The sequence below is a fragment of the Rhodamnia argentea genome, chromosome 8 (genome assembly GCF_020921035.1).
Source record: "Rhodamnia argentea isolate NSW1041297 chromosome 8, ASM2092103v1, whole genome shotgun sequence".
Taxonomy (NCBI): domain Eukaryota; kingdom Viridiplantae; phylum Streptophyta; class Magnoliopsida; order Myrtales; family Myrtaceae; genus Rhodamnia; species Rhodamnia argentea.
In genome coordinates, this window is record NC_063157.1 from 5,371,443 (window position 1) to 5,385,908 (window position 14,466).

Genomic DNA, 14,466 nt, shown 5'->3' on the forward strand with positions numbered 1-14,466 from the left:
AAAACACAACACTATTCATACTTCTTGAAACCCTTTTCATTTGGTTTCTTAGTTATTCATTGGGTCTCCATGCTCGGGTGTAATATTATTCACTTTCCTGGTCTTTTCACAATCTCTTTGAATCAAATAGTCACGGCTTATTACATTTTATGCTATACATTACCTTGATATGAGAATGTTTAGTTCATTCGTGATTTAAAAATCCCAAGTTCTCGTTAGTTTATTTCTCTCAACAGGTGATGTAGCATACTGGACAGAGAAAATACTTGAGCTTATTCAACATAAACAAGTGAGACCCTTGCGAAATGATTTCATTCGTCATGAAATCCCAAGACTCAAGTAAACAGAAAATGAGATCGTAAACATATATATGAGATATGAATTTATAAGGATAAGAGAAGCACGAGAAACAAATCCAACTTTTGTAATTGACAAAAAGGAACCACTAAACACCATCCACTACACATGAGACTGGGACAAGCCATGTTGCCCTAAAAGGAAACAACTCTCAAAGGGTCAAAAGAATCTCACTCACAAAAGTACTTCCTAAACATGTCTTAACTACTACAATGTTAGGAAATAAGTCTATACAAATGCATCAGTAGTGCAGAAAATAACTTGGAATAATACGAATCTAGGCCCTCGGGAATCGACCCTTTGAGCCCTAAACATGCTGTGGCGTTTCTAGGTGATGGTTATAAGTATTTCGAATTGCTTGGAGCAATAATTTCACGCTGTTACCATCGTAGACACTATGCCTATCTAGGTGCTTTAAAACAACGGCATCGAGTCTCGTTCTTCAATTTGCACAACCAAAAATCCATTTATCTCGTCTCTTGAAAAATATGATCAAGGTGGTGCCGATTGTAATATATCGCCGACATCTCGTAGAAACATCAATCTCATTTCAGCATTTCAATTCGCAGGATGTTTAAGTACATCCCATGCTTTTGGCCTATTAGCAACAAAAAGCAATTAAATATTGATCCAAAATGCTCACGTAAATGATACACAAGGTTGAGATAGCTTAAAAGCATTACAACATTTGTGCAATTCCGAAACAATTAAAATCAGAGCACTCTTACCTCATTTCGAGAACCGACCTCAATAATGACACTATCAAATCTCGAGTCTCATATTGGATGGGCACCGACTTCAAAATGTGAAAATGTATCCGAATTCTAAAGTGACGTAGAAGCGGTTCGCCAAAAATGTGATTTCTTGAGGTGACACAAAAATAGAAAATACACCCAAGATCGAACATGTCTCTTTCTTGGATGTGCCCTAGGAAAAAGCATTTCCGGCCCTTGCCAGCCCGAGATTTCACAATGGACATTAAACATTAAAAAGAAAAAAAACTCCTAATCTTTTTCCTAGTTACTAGCATCGACGATTAAACTTATCACAATCCGGATTTTCCCAAATGAAATTCCCTCATTGGAGGTATTTGATAATTTTGACGTCGATCAATTTAGCGAATAATGTGTTACTCCCGCCGATCAAGACGTTATTAGGCTTTATTGTTCCATGCATAATATTCGACTCATGCAAATGAGCCACCGCTAATGTCAAGTCTATATATCATAAGTAGACATGATTAAATAACCACCAACTAAATAGTATTTGGACACTCTAAGCTATGAAAAGTATCTTATTAGTTTCAACAACGATGACGGATGGCCAGAGCAGTCCAAAACTTAGCGATGTTCGCATTTGCTAAAACCGCTCGAACAAGGTCTATCAAATTGCTATTACAAAAATCTTGACAGATAAATGTGAAATCTTTGCTTTTTATTACTAGTTCGCACAAGACGACATTTGGATGTCGGCAATCTAATAAAGCGATCGGTATCCCTCTAGCAACCTCACAGTGATCACGGACAAGTCGCTTCACAGCGACACTTCGATCGTAATAAGTCCCGTGAAAAATTGTAGTCTCATGACTACTAGTGGCAACTACTAGTGGCAATTACTCCGTTTGATAAACTCGTAACAATGTGACGATGGATAGAACGATGCTGCTCATTGGGATAGAACGATCGCCGCTCTTTTCCACAGTGTTATTCGTCATATCTTAATAAGCCTTGAGTAGCATTTCCAAATTGTGATTCGATTCGGCATTAATGGGTTGGCACCCACCTGTTGGCCAAAGCTCTCGTAATGCCCGCTAACATCCCTCTATTTCCACCGTCTTGATACATCTTGGTAGTGCGGCTAGCATTGGAGTCAAGATTAGGTGTGTATTCATTTTGATTGACACCCACAACAAATATGAGAGCATTCTTGCTAAGGGCAGAATACAAGCAAGCGAGAAGATAGATTTATACTTCTAAAGTTTCACAACTAAAAGTTTCACAGGATGGTAGTCTACTCCACGGTAGGTGATCTTTTATCAAAATTATGAAATGGTAAGTTTCAAAAATTCTCTACTAGCTTCCTCAATTCATTCATAACAGTAACTAAACCATAGAAATTACTCTATCACAAGATCTTAGTACATTCCAGTAGAGTCTACTAAAATATTTCTTGACCAAACTTAATATGAAAGCACCAAATCTAACAAAAGCCAGGGCTTGACGGATCCAATTTATCGCTTACTGATTTTTCATAGGTAAACAAGCAAATATAGATCTCACTAAACTGGATGAAAGGAACACAACTCCACACTCGAATCGACACATAACAAAAGAGGTATGAGAAATCATAACTGATCTATCTCAAAACTACTTTTGAGAGCAATTTCCGTAAACGTAGCATGTTGACGCAGCACACAAACACACAAGCACGCACGAAGGGGGGGAGCAAAAGTACCATGTAGGCAGTGGTGATGAATGGATTATTGACGGCGACGAGCTCAAGGTCGTCCCCCTTGAGTGTGACTCTGGCCACCAAGCGGCCGATCTTGCCGAAACCATAACACCGAAAAAAATTTATTTCCCTTTCGTAAATCAGTAAGCAATAAATTGGATTTGTCAAGCCCCGATTTTTGCTAGATTTTGTGCTTTCATATTAAGTTTAGTCTGTAACTATCTTAGTAGACTCTACTGGAATGTGCTAAGATCTTGTGATAGAGTAATTTATTTGGTTTAGTTACTCTTAGGAAGAAATTAAGAAAGCTAGTAGAGAATTTCTGAAACTTACTATTTCATAATTTTGATAAAAGATCATCGGCAGTGGAGTAGACTACCCTCCGATGAAACTTTTAGTTGTGGAACTTTAGAAGTAGAAACCTATCTTCTTTGCTGCTTATGTTCTGTCCCTAGTAAGAATGCTCCAATGTTTGTTGTTGGTGTCAATCAAAATGAATACACCCGATCTTGACTCCAATGCTAGTTGTATTACCAGGATGTATTAAGACAGTGGAAACAAAGAGATGCTAGTAGGCAAGACAGTAGCTTTGGGGATTCGGACTTCAAAAATTGTAACGGGGGAAAATCTTCAGGCCGGAACATGCAAATGCTTAGTAGGATAGGGGGAGAAGCTGGTTTTGGAGTGCATGTGTATGGCCTTGAAAGATTGATGGCGTAAGATGGGTTTGTCCTTACTCATTTTTGGATTGGCTTATAGAAAGGTGAGGTAACAAGTTTCTTTGGTGGTGGTGGTTTTGGTTCCTCTTAGCTACATGGTGGTGGTATAGAATTTTGAGGAGGTTTAAGTGAACCATAGGTGGGTGTCGGCCCATTAATGCCAAATCGAATCAAGATTTGAAAATGCTACTTGAGACTTGTCAAGATATGACATAACACCGCGAAAACAAGAGGCGATCGTTCTGTCCCAATGAGCGGCGATCGTTCTATCCATCGTCACACTGTTCTAAGGTTATCAAATAGAGTAATTGCCATTGGTAGTTATGAGACTACGGTTTTCCACGAGACTTATTGCGGTCGAAGTGTCGCGGTAAAACGGCTTGTCCGTGATCACCGTGAAGTTGCTAGAGGAACACCGACCGCTTTATTGGATTGTTGTGCAAACCAGTAATAGAAAGTAAAAATTTCACATTCATCCGTCAAGATCTTTGTAATGGCAATTTGACAAATCTTGTTCGAGCAATTTCGACAAATGCGAACCTCGCTAAGTTATGGATCGCTCTTAGCCATTCGTCATCGTTGAAACTAATGAGGTAATTTTTATGGCTTAGAGTGTCCAATATTATTTAATTGATGGTTGATTAATCATGTCTACTTATGATATAAGAACATGATATTAGCAGTGGCTCATTCGCATGAGTCGAATATTATTCATGGAGCAATAAAGCCTAATAACGTGTTGATTAGAGGGAATAACACATTATTTGCTAAATTGATTGAAGTCGGAATTATCAAATGCCTCTAAAGAGGGAATTTCATATTGAAAAATCCCAACCGTGGTAAGTTGGATCTTCGACACTAGTAACTAGAAAACATATTGGGAGTTTTTTTTTTTAATATTTGATGTATGTTGCGAAATCTCGGGCTGGCAAGGGTCGGAGATGCTTTGTCCTAGGACGCATCCAACACGAGAAGGAGACATGTTCGATCTTGGGTGTGTTTTTTATTTGTGTCAAGAAATCACGCTTTTGACGAACCGCTTCTACGTCACTTTAGAATTCAGAGACATTTTCACATTTTGAAGTCATTGGCCATCCAATAGAGACTCAAGATTTGATGGAGTCATTATTGAGATCGGTTCCCGAAATGAGGTAAGAGTGCCCCGATTTTAATTGTTTCTTAATTGCACAAATGTTGTGATGCTTTTAAACCATCTCGACCTTGTGTATTATTTCTCCGAGCATTTTGGATCAATATTTAATTGCCTTTTGTTGTTGACGGACCAAAAGCATGGGAGATACTTAAACATCCCGCGTTTTGGAATGCTAAGATGAGATTATTATTTCTACGAGATGTCAATGATAGACAACAATCGGGACCACCCTGTTCATATCTTTCAAGAGAAATCAAGAGACAAGATAAATGAATTTTTTGTTGTGCAAATTGGAGAACGAGACTAGATCTTGACGTTTTGAAGCACTAAAATAAGCATATGGCCTACGATGGTAACAGCGTGAAATCATTGCTTCAAGCGGCTCGAAATACTTATAACCATCACTTGGAAATGTCATCGCATGTTCGGGGAATCGAAGGGCCGATTCTTGAGGACTTGAATTTGTATTAGTCTAAGCTATTTCCTACACTACTAATGCACTTATATAGACTTATTTCTTGGTATTATAGTAGTGAAGACATGTTTAGGAAGTACTTTTGTAAGTGAGATTTTTTTGACTTTTTGAGGATTGTTTCCTTTTAGGGCAACATGACTTGTCCCGATCTTATGTGTAGTACTAGGGAAGTGATGATGGTATTTGATGCTTTCTTTTATTCAATTACAAAAGTTAGATTTGTTTCTCATGCTTCTCTCATCCTTATAAATTCATATCTCACACACACATATATATATATATATATAGTCTCATTTTCTATTTACTTCGATCTTGGGATTTCATGACGAATGAGATTATTTCGCGAGAGTCCCACTTGTTTATGTTGAATAAGCTAAAGCATTTTTGTTGTCGGGTATGCTACATTAGATGTTGAGTGGAATAAATTGACGAGAACTTGGGACTTGAAGATCACGAATGAACTATATATTCTTAAATCAAGGTAATGTACAGTATAAAATCTAATGAGATGTGATTGTTTGATTCAAATAGTGTGTGAAAAGACCAAGGAAGTGAATAATGTTACACCCGAGTAGGGAGTGTCACGCTCCGATCCCCGGACCCGCAACAACCCTACCAAAACGCCTCAGGACAAAAGGACGATGTCTCAAGCACATCATCGACCCATTATTTTATCTTATTATTAAGCACAGACGGAACATGCAATTCCCGGACAACAGTTCAATCAACAAGGATAGAACAACAGGATATCACATTAATCAGCATCAGTCAACTAGCAAAAGACTACCATTTTCATTAATAAATATTCATTAACCCTAGGACGTACGTTTATACACACAAGCCTTACTTCGGAGCTACTTCCTATAACTCTCAAAAATATTAGGTCGGGGTTAACGGTACTCCCAAAATTACTCCAATAAGACCCGCATCCACTTCCAATTCTCCATAGCTAAAGTCCCGAAAAATGGTTAACGAGTGAGATATAAAATCTCAATGAGTCAACTCTTAAGTCCAAGTAAGGCGCCGATTCGTTTAGGGCGGCCGAAACACGCACGTCAACTTGTCAATAGCGGATCAAAAGCATGCGACTAGCGCTACGCTCTAACTACAACAGGTTCGTGCACAAACCCCACAATCAATCATCAATCGCATGCGGTTTTACCTCATCTTGGCCCACATATTGAACAATATAGCATGACAATTCATTGCACACACTCCAAGACACATAACCGTAACACTCATTACAGTTCACATGCACAATATACTACACGCATTCCGGTTATTAATAACTCTCCCACGAGACAATCCCGAGTGAGATTTCGTCCCACGGGATACCCCAAGTGGCGTTCTATCCCCGAGACACCCCCGAGTGATGTTATACCTTCGAGATACTCTCGAGTGACATTTTACCTACAGGACACCCCCGAGTAATGTTTTACCCCCAAGACAACCCCGAGTGACGTTTTACCTACGGTACACTCCCTAGTAATGTTTGATTCCCAAGACACTCCCGAGTGATGTTTTACCCTCGAGACACCCCCGAGTGACATTTTACCTACGGGACACCCCCGAGTAATATTATATTATCATGTGACCACACAAGTACGCTAGGCAATCAGCCAATTTACGTCTTTGCATTAAATTCCAATGCATTTATGATTGTGCTCAAAACTTGGCTCCAAGCCACTTTCATGCTTAAATTCGGACTATACGTGGTCACACGGATACATATATCATCCACAAAACTTTGCATCTATAAACATGGTGATCAATCACATCGGTCTAGGCACTCAAAAGTCATTAGACAACCACCAAATAATTCCACAATAATCACCCAATAATGATTAATTAATTAACATTTAATTAATCCAACTTAGGTTAATTAGTATAATTATAACTAAGTAATCTCATTATAATTAATTAAGTCAACCTTAATTAATCAATCACTTTAATTAGTCAACTCGTCTTAGTGAAATTATCGAACCACAGTCTATTGGCTCCACAATAATACCATAATATTTAGCCAATGCAACTCTAGATAATTAATCCAACTATGATTACTTAAAAGTAGTTACAGTTAAATTAAAGTAACTATAATTAAATTAAAATAATTATGATTAATTTAATCTAATCATGATTAACATAAAATAATCAAGATTAAACTAAAGTAACTACATTTATTTTAATCTAATTACGATTAATTTAACCTAATCATATTTAACCCAACTACAGTTAATTTAACTAAATTGTCATTAAGGCTAATTACACTACCCACAAACGCAATTAACATCCTAATTAGAATTTAGAAGTTAACTCACAAACTAAATGAGTTTGATGGCGATTCAAGCGTGTCGGCGACAGCCAACGAGACTTGCGAATGAAGATGATACGGATTGGGTTCGAGTCACCAGGCTCTCGGGTTGAGTCGGTTTGGGTTGAGCTCAACAATTTCAGATTGGGTCGGGCTCGACAATTTCGAGTAGGGGGCTTGGGGCTCGGTTAGGATCACAACGGCTTGAGGGTTCGGGTCAACATTGCGGTGGGTTGTTCATTGGTCGCGGAATTCGCGGCGACTCGAGCGACGAGCTGGATGGTGCGGTCATGACGTGGCTGGGCAACGGCGGCTCGTGGACTCACAGCGGGGCTGTGTCGAGGCTCTGGTCGCGGCTGAGGTGGTTGGTGGCGTGCGGAGGGGCTCGGCCAGGGGCTACGGCGGCGCGACGACGAGGTGGCGGAGGCCGGAGGTGGCTGGTAGAGAGGGAGGGTGAAGCTCGGGCTCCGGCTCTGCGGCTCGCGATTGGATCTGGGCGGAGGAGGGTCGCGAGGTTCTGTGGGCTCGGGTTGCCCCGCGAGCTCGAGGCGGTCGGGATGGTGAGGTCAGCGGGGGCGACAAGTGAGACGGTGGTGGGGCGGCTCACGGTGGCAGAGGAGGTCGGAGTGTGGATCTGGGGTCTCGGGACCAAGGGTTGTCCGGTGGCAATCCAGCCAGATGGCTGGTGGCATTGGACCGGCGGCTGGCGCGACGACGAGGGCGAACGACGGTGTGGGTGGTGATGGCGATGGTGGTCGACCGGCGCTGGGTGTGAGCAGTGGAGGGGTCGCGGGTCAGCCAGCTCGCGCGCGGGTTCCTCGGCTCGCGGGAGACAGGCGAGCGGCGACGGGCTGGCGGACGGAGGTGGCTGGTGAGGATGGCACGCGACGGGGATGGACGGCTGGTGGTGGTCAGGCGTCGCACGAAGGGGGAGGGGTCTGGGTCTGGCCAGCAAGAAGAAGAAGAAGATGAAGAAGAACCAAGAGAAGAGCAGCAGAAAGTGGGGGAGGTTGCGTCGTTGAGGGTGGGGCAGAGAGAGAGAGAGAGAGAGAGAGAGATGGGAAAGGGGGGCGGCTGATAAGATAGAGGGGGATCCACACATGTCAACTCAAGCTTTAAATATCTCATCCTGCAGTGAAAATATTTAGGAACATTTTGATCATTTTGCTAACCGGAACTGATTGGACATTTAGCCCTGGCTACTGAGGGCAAAAATTCGGATTTTCATATTTGGGATTTAGTCAAGACTAAGTTCAAACACGAAGGATCTCGGCACTACGTGTTATCATTTGACTATTCAAATTTGATTTTTTCTAATCGACGTCCCAAAATAACCAATTATCGTCTTTTAAATTTCAAAATCCTAATTTATTTTTCACGCTGAAATTCATAATTTTTCTTACAGACATCAAAATTTCACGGCGTCACAGGGAGATCCAATGAGGAACTAAGAAACCAAATACAAAAGAGTTTCAAGAAGTGTGAATAGTGTTGGGTTTTGACACTGCAATGATTATACAATTTGCACATTGTATCTATTGTTCAATTGAAACAGTTTTTTAAGTACAGACCAAAGAAAAGGGAATAGTCATTGTGTGTGTGAGAGAGAGGGGCTGCCAGCGTCTGCGTAGTTGTGGTTGTGGTTGCTGAATATGTACTCTGGTAGCTTCTAGCGTAAGTCGGGACTTAATAGATTCAATTTATCACTTACTGATTTCTAAGAGGTAAACAAGCAAATATATATCTCACTAAACTGAACGAAAGGAACACAGTTCCACATTCTAATCAACGCATAACAAAAGCAGTACGAGAAATCATAACTGATCTATCTCTAAACTACTTTTAAGAGTGATTGCCGTGAACGTAGCATATTGACGCAACATACGAACATACAAGCACGCACAAGGGGGAGCAAAAGTACCAAGTAGGCAGTGGTGATGAATGGATTGCTGACGGTGACAAGCTCAACCGTCCCCTTGAGCGTGACTCTAGCCACCAAGCAGCCGATCCTGTCGAATCCTTAGCACCAAGAAAAAAAAAAAACCACAACGATCAACAAAGTGCAAAATCAAACACAAGTAGAGAAATAGACAAAATATGGACAGACGCAGGGAGATGATAAGCAATGCACCGTTGATCGAGACCTTAACCTTTCCCATTGCGGATCGAAGTGAGGGGAGGGAGATGGAAATCGACTGCGAGAAGGAGAGCGAGAGGTTTCCAGCAACGAGAGAGGAGAGAATACTGCTTTTCTATCTTTTTATTTTATTTTTTTTATTTTATCTTTTTCGGACAAGTTTAATCTGGTCGCTACGGCGAGATTGATTTTTGGGCATTTTCTTTAATAAAAAATTCAAGTGAAAAATTCAAGTTATTTTGGGGATTTGTCTCTCTTTTTTTCCGGTTTTTTTTTTCTTTTCTCCTAATACTTCCATTCGTTTAAAAAAGCAATTTTTCATTGTCAAAAGTGACGATAGAAATTCCAAAATGATATTGTTTTCACCTTTATCTTGCATAAAGTAGCGACCGGCGAGAGCCGGCCTCATGTGAAGCTCGCCCCCGCCGGCACCGGGTGAGCTCCTCGCAGGGGGCAACCGGTCGGAGGAAGAAAAAAGAAAAGACAAAAAGGAAAATGAAAACTAATTCTAAAAAATATTAAAAGTTGTCCACTTCAGTAGTGCCACCACTCCACCATGTTGTATGAAACTACCATGTATCCCGGCTCCCGAGAGTCAAACTAGATTATCGAGCAAGATTTGATAGGTAATAATCAACAAATCGAAACTATATTTATCATTAGATTTTTTTTCTTCCATTTGAATTCATTTCCATAATTCTTTTGGTTGTTTTGATAGGCGCAATTGCTCTTGCTCGTCAATGATAAATTTTTATAACTATTTACTAGCAATCAAAATTTAACTTTATTTTCTATTATCAAATCCATTCATCTTCAATTCTATTTGAAAACTGTTCATTTATAAAATAGAAATTCTTCATTTTGATGCATTGCCATTTCGTGGAAGGCAAAAGCATTAAAGACGAGGTCTTTCGAGCCATCCCCTTTCTTTGTAAGATCAAAGACTTGCTTTCCGAATCATTGTTACAAGGTTATCTTCATGGTCTCCGACACAATTACAAAAGATTTAGGACTGAATTGATACAATAAAATATTTACGATTGAATTGGTACAAATGCAAAAGGTGTGAGATTGAATTGGCAAAATTAAAAGATTTATGACTGAATTGATAAAAGTGATATAACTTTAGGACTTTTTGACAATTATCCCCAAAATAAAGTCAAGAGCAACAAACTTACAATGACAAAACAAACAACGTAACAAAAACAGAACAATACCTCTTGCATAAACTCCCGAACTTTTTATTGGTTTACTAATACCAGGCGCTATACAATCAATTTCCCAGCGGAAGCATAAGTTACTCGCATAAATCCATGTCGGTCGCATATCTTAACGGCATAAATTGAGAAAATCGGAAAAGCCTTAGACAATTACAAGACAAGCCACACGTTGTGATCACGTTGGGTTTTGTCTGACTACGACGGATTAATCTCTCTCCCTCTCTCTCTCTCTCGAGAGTATAATTCGGCATTTTAATTTGCAAAGCCGACCAACATCAGTGTATTTCCAATTTTCAACAGCCAATCTTCTCAGTTCATTAGCAGAGTATTTCCACAAAGGTTTTTCAAGAAGACCATGATTTGTTGCTCCAGTGTTCCCGAATGAAATTGGTCGTCTGACATACTGGACCTAAATTTAGCAATCAAAATAGGGGCATAATAAAAGTAAATTAGCCTCCAGTCCTCTACCATCAAACCAAAATACTTAGATTTCTTTGTTTGCTGAGGTAGCAAAGTTGTTCGCGAACCAAATCAAACCTTAACTGCTAGGTGTCCACTTGGATCAAACTTGAAAACTTTTAAGTCAGTAATGGAATGTCCAGCATTCAATGAACAAGTTCCACTCTTTCCTGGGTCAAGGATGCCGGTTAAAGGAATGACATTTCTGATTAGTAGCTTAGCTGTTCAAGCAATTGCTAAGTAGGATGCTTCAGCCGAACTCTTTGTGGAAATATCTACGTTCTGGACATTTTTCGGTCCTTCAAGTATCTTGAGTTCTGTAACCCGTGAAAAACTAACTCATAGGTTCTGGAAAGAAAATTAGACAAACAGCTAAGTAAACCATTCTGATGAATAGCTAATGTCGTTATACCAATCGAAACATCTAAAATTTAGGAGTTCTCATCACTGTTTTGCTTTATGCTACTGTAGATGGACGCTTCCTATTTACTGACAAGTTGTTACATGACCCTTCAAACTCTAGTCTTAAGTCCTAAGAGGACAAATAGGTGCTGCAAACATTCAAATAGGAGACATATTAGTAAAGTAGGTTAGGATGACAACCACATGAGACCCAATCCAAGAAGCAAAAGAAGAGGCTGAATACCGAGATGAGATAGTGCTCTGTAACAGAAAAGATCGATTCATCTGAACTTCATGAAAAATGTCATAACACGTATATCAATCAATTAAGCATCCAAAATTATTATGCGGAAGCTAGAAAGCTGAAGCAGCCAAATTGCATTCCAGAACCCATTTCATCGTAGTGACTTGTTTGTCAATGAGCAACCCAATCAATATAGATATTGTTATTGGACTCCAAGAGAAAGTGGGGAGTGAGATGTTCGTAATCATACTTTTGGCGGTTCATAAAATAGCGCTTTCCTTAGAGCCAGTTATTTCAGCTTGCACAAAATCTTCGTAAAGGTCCTCTTTTTCTACAAAAAAGCGGCAAGCAGATTCTGGTCCAAAGCACTCTGAAGAGGTGAATGAGATTGATAACTTCAGTGGATTCATCCATGCATAGTGAAATGGTAACAGAACAGTGAACACGCTTTGGAAGAAAATCTCATTGCTAAACAACAATCAATAAAATTTCACAAGGCTCAGCCCCTTTTTAGAGTTGAACATCCGGACAAGTTGCCTTGAGGTTGACAAAAATAGCATCTTCGTATCACCTGGTCCAACTTCTATGGTATCACTATATAGTTTTTCTTTCCCCTGCATCATTTTGAAGCCCAGATCAGGAAAATAGATAAGAACTAGTCGGTATGGGTTTCTAACAATTATGAAGCTGTGTCGAATTATTTGTGCTGGTCGGTTTTACAGCCACAGGCACATGCACTTCGAATGGATTCTAAAATAGTTCTGGACAATGTCTAGGCTCATCTCCACTCCTACAAGATGCATTTTACCTCATACTAGTTATTTTGGGTTTGAAATTTGTTTCCTTCTATGTTCTACTTCCTGTTCATGAAATCTACTCTAGCAAGCCATGGCAGATGATATAACTATCAATCTCAGAGGCCTGAACAGTAGTTGTCGAGAATCAAGTATGTAAATACCAACCTTCTGTAGCTGCTTTAGAAATGAAGTCTGCGTTCCAACCCAATGGCAGTATTGAAACTTGAAATAGAAGCCAGTACTTTGGGACCTGCTGTGGCAACAATCCCAAAGTAGGCTTTCACATAGAAGTTCCTCAAGATGATTGTAGCATTGTCCATATCGACAAATTGGGCTTCAATGGTATTTCCAAAAGTGTCACGGAAAACTAAATTTGAATCAGTAACCTAGTAGACATTGTCATTGCCAAATTATACTCAAATGCAATTATCAATCTCTTGATGCATAAACTATTGGCACAACAGGAAAGAAGTATATACTCACAGGAATCCTTATAATATCAGTTCGATTCCATCCAAGCGGATTATGTGCTACCACAACCTGATAAAGAAGATTTCTGTTAGAGCATGCAAATATTTATGAGGAATTTATAGCATAAAACCCAAAAAAATACCAGAATCTTTCCGTCCAGAATACCTTCCTCTGTTGCTGGGCAGAAACTTATACTGAGTAATTGGCACTGTCAAAAAGCGACTTAAACAAGAGATGAATACAGGTAATCATGCGAGAGTGAAATATTTAGTCTTCAGACAAAATTTAAGTCCCAACAAACAGACTTACTTATATTACAGTTTGAAGAATGTTTACAAAGCCTTTTGACTGGAAACTGAAGGGATAGCATTATGAATGACAGCTTCTGACTGATCAATGTTAGAAGAAAGACAATTTTGACATAAATTTGAGAGTTGGGAACTAAAAAGCCTAAAGGGAGAATTCAACGGGACTTGAGTGTCAGACCCGAGAAGCTCCGGTAGCTAAGCGCTTCTCATAATCATTGGTCGTGTGCTGTTTAGCAGTATCGGTGAGACCATCATGATGTTGCACTATTCCTAGGGCATATCCGAGCCAATACGTGCTAGGACAGCTGGACCTTCGCCCCACAAGAAATTCAAGTCGACGTACTGCCTATATAGACAAAAGGGAGCCCAATCATGGCAGCGTTTATCGTAAGCACACACTGAAGTCTAAAATCATATAAGTCTTGGCCCTTCTACTAGGCAACAACAGGAAGAGATGTGCAGTGTTGTGATATAGTATGAGTTGCAAGAAAGCGAAGCAATACCAAATAATATCCACTCAGCATCCTAATACATCGTTTCAGGGCTGGCTGGCCAGTAAAGAAACCAGTCCAATAGGCATCTTTTCTATCTGCATACCTATGCACAGAATCAAGTGCTCATCATATATCTAGTCGATGGTGATTAAAATAGAGATATCACATAGAGGCAACCGAGATTCGTAAAAAAGTGATACTTACAGCAAGTAATCATCGGTTTTCGAAGGCCATGATACATTTTCTGCATTTTTGGCATCGACTTAGATAGATGGTGTAGAGTCTAGTGCCTTCGCCCGACCATCCTGAGAGAGAAGAAATACCAGGAACAGGAAAAGAATATTATGGACGTAATCCATTGAAAGAAAAAGAAAGGGAAAAAGCATCTCTCTCCTCTCCAGAGTAAGCTTAGAAAGTCTTATTCTAAACTAATTATAGATCCCTTTGCGGTACATCTCAAAGAAAAAG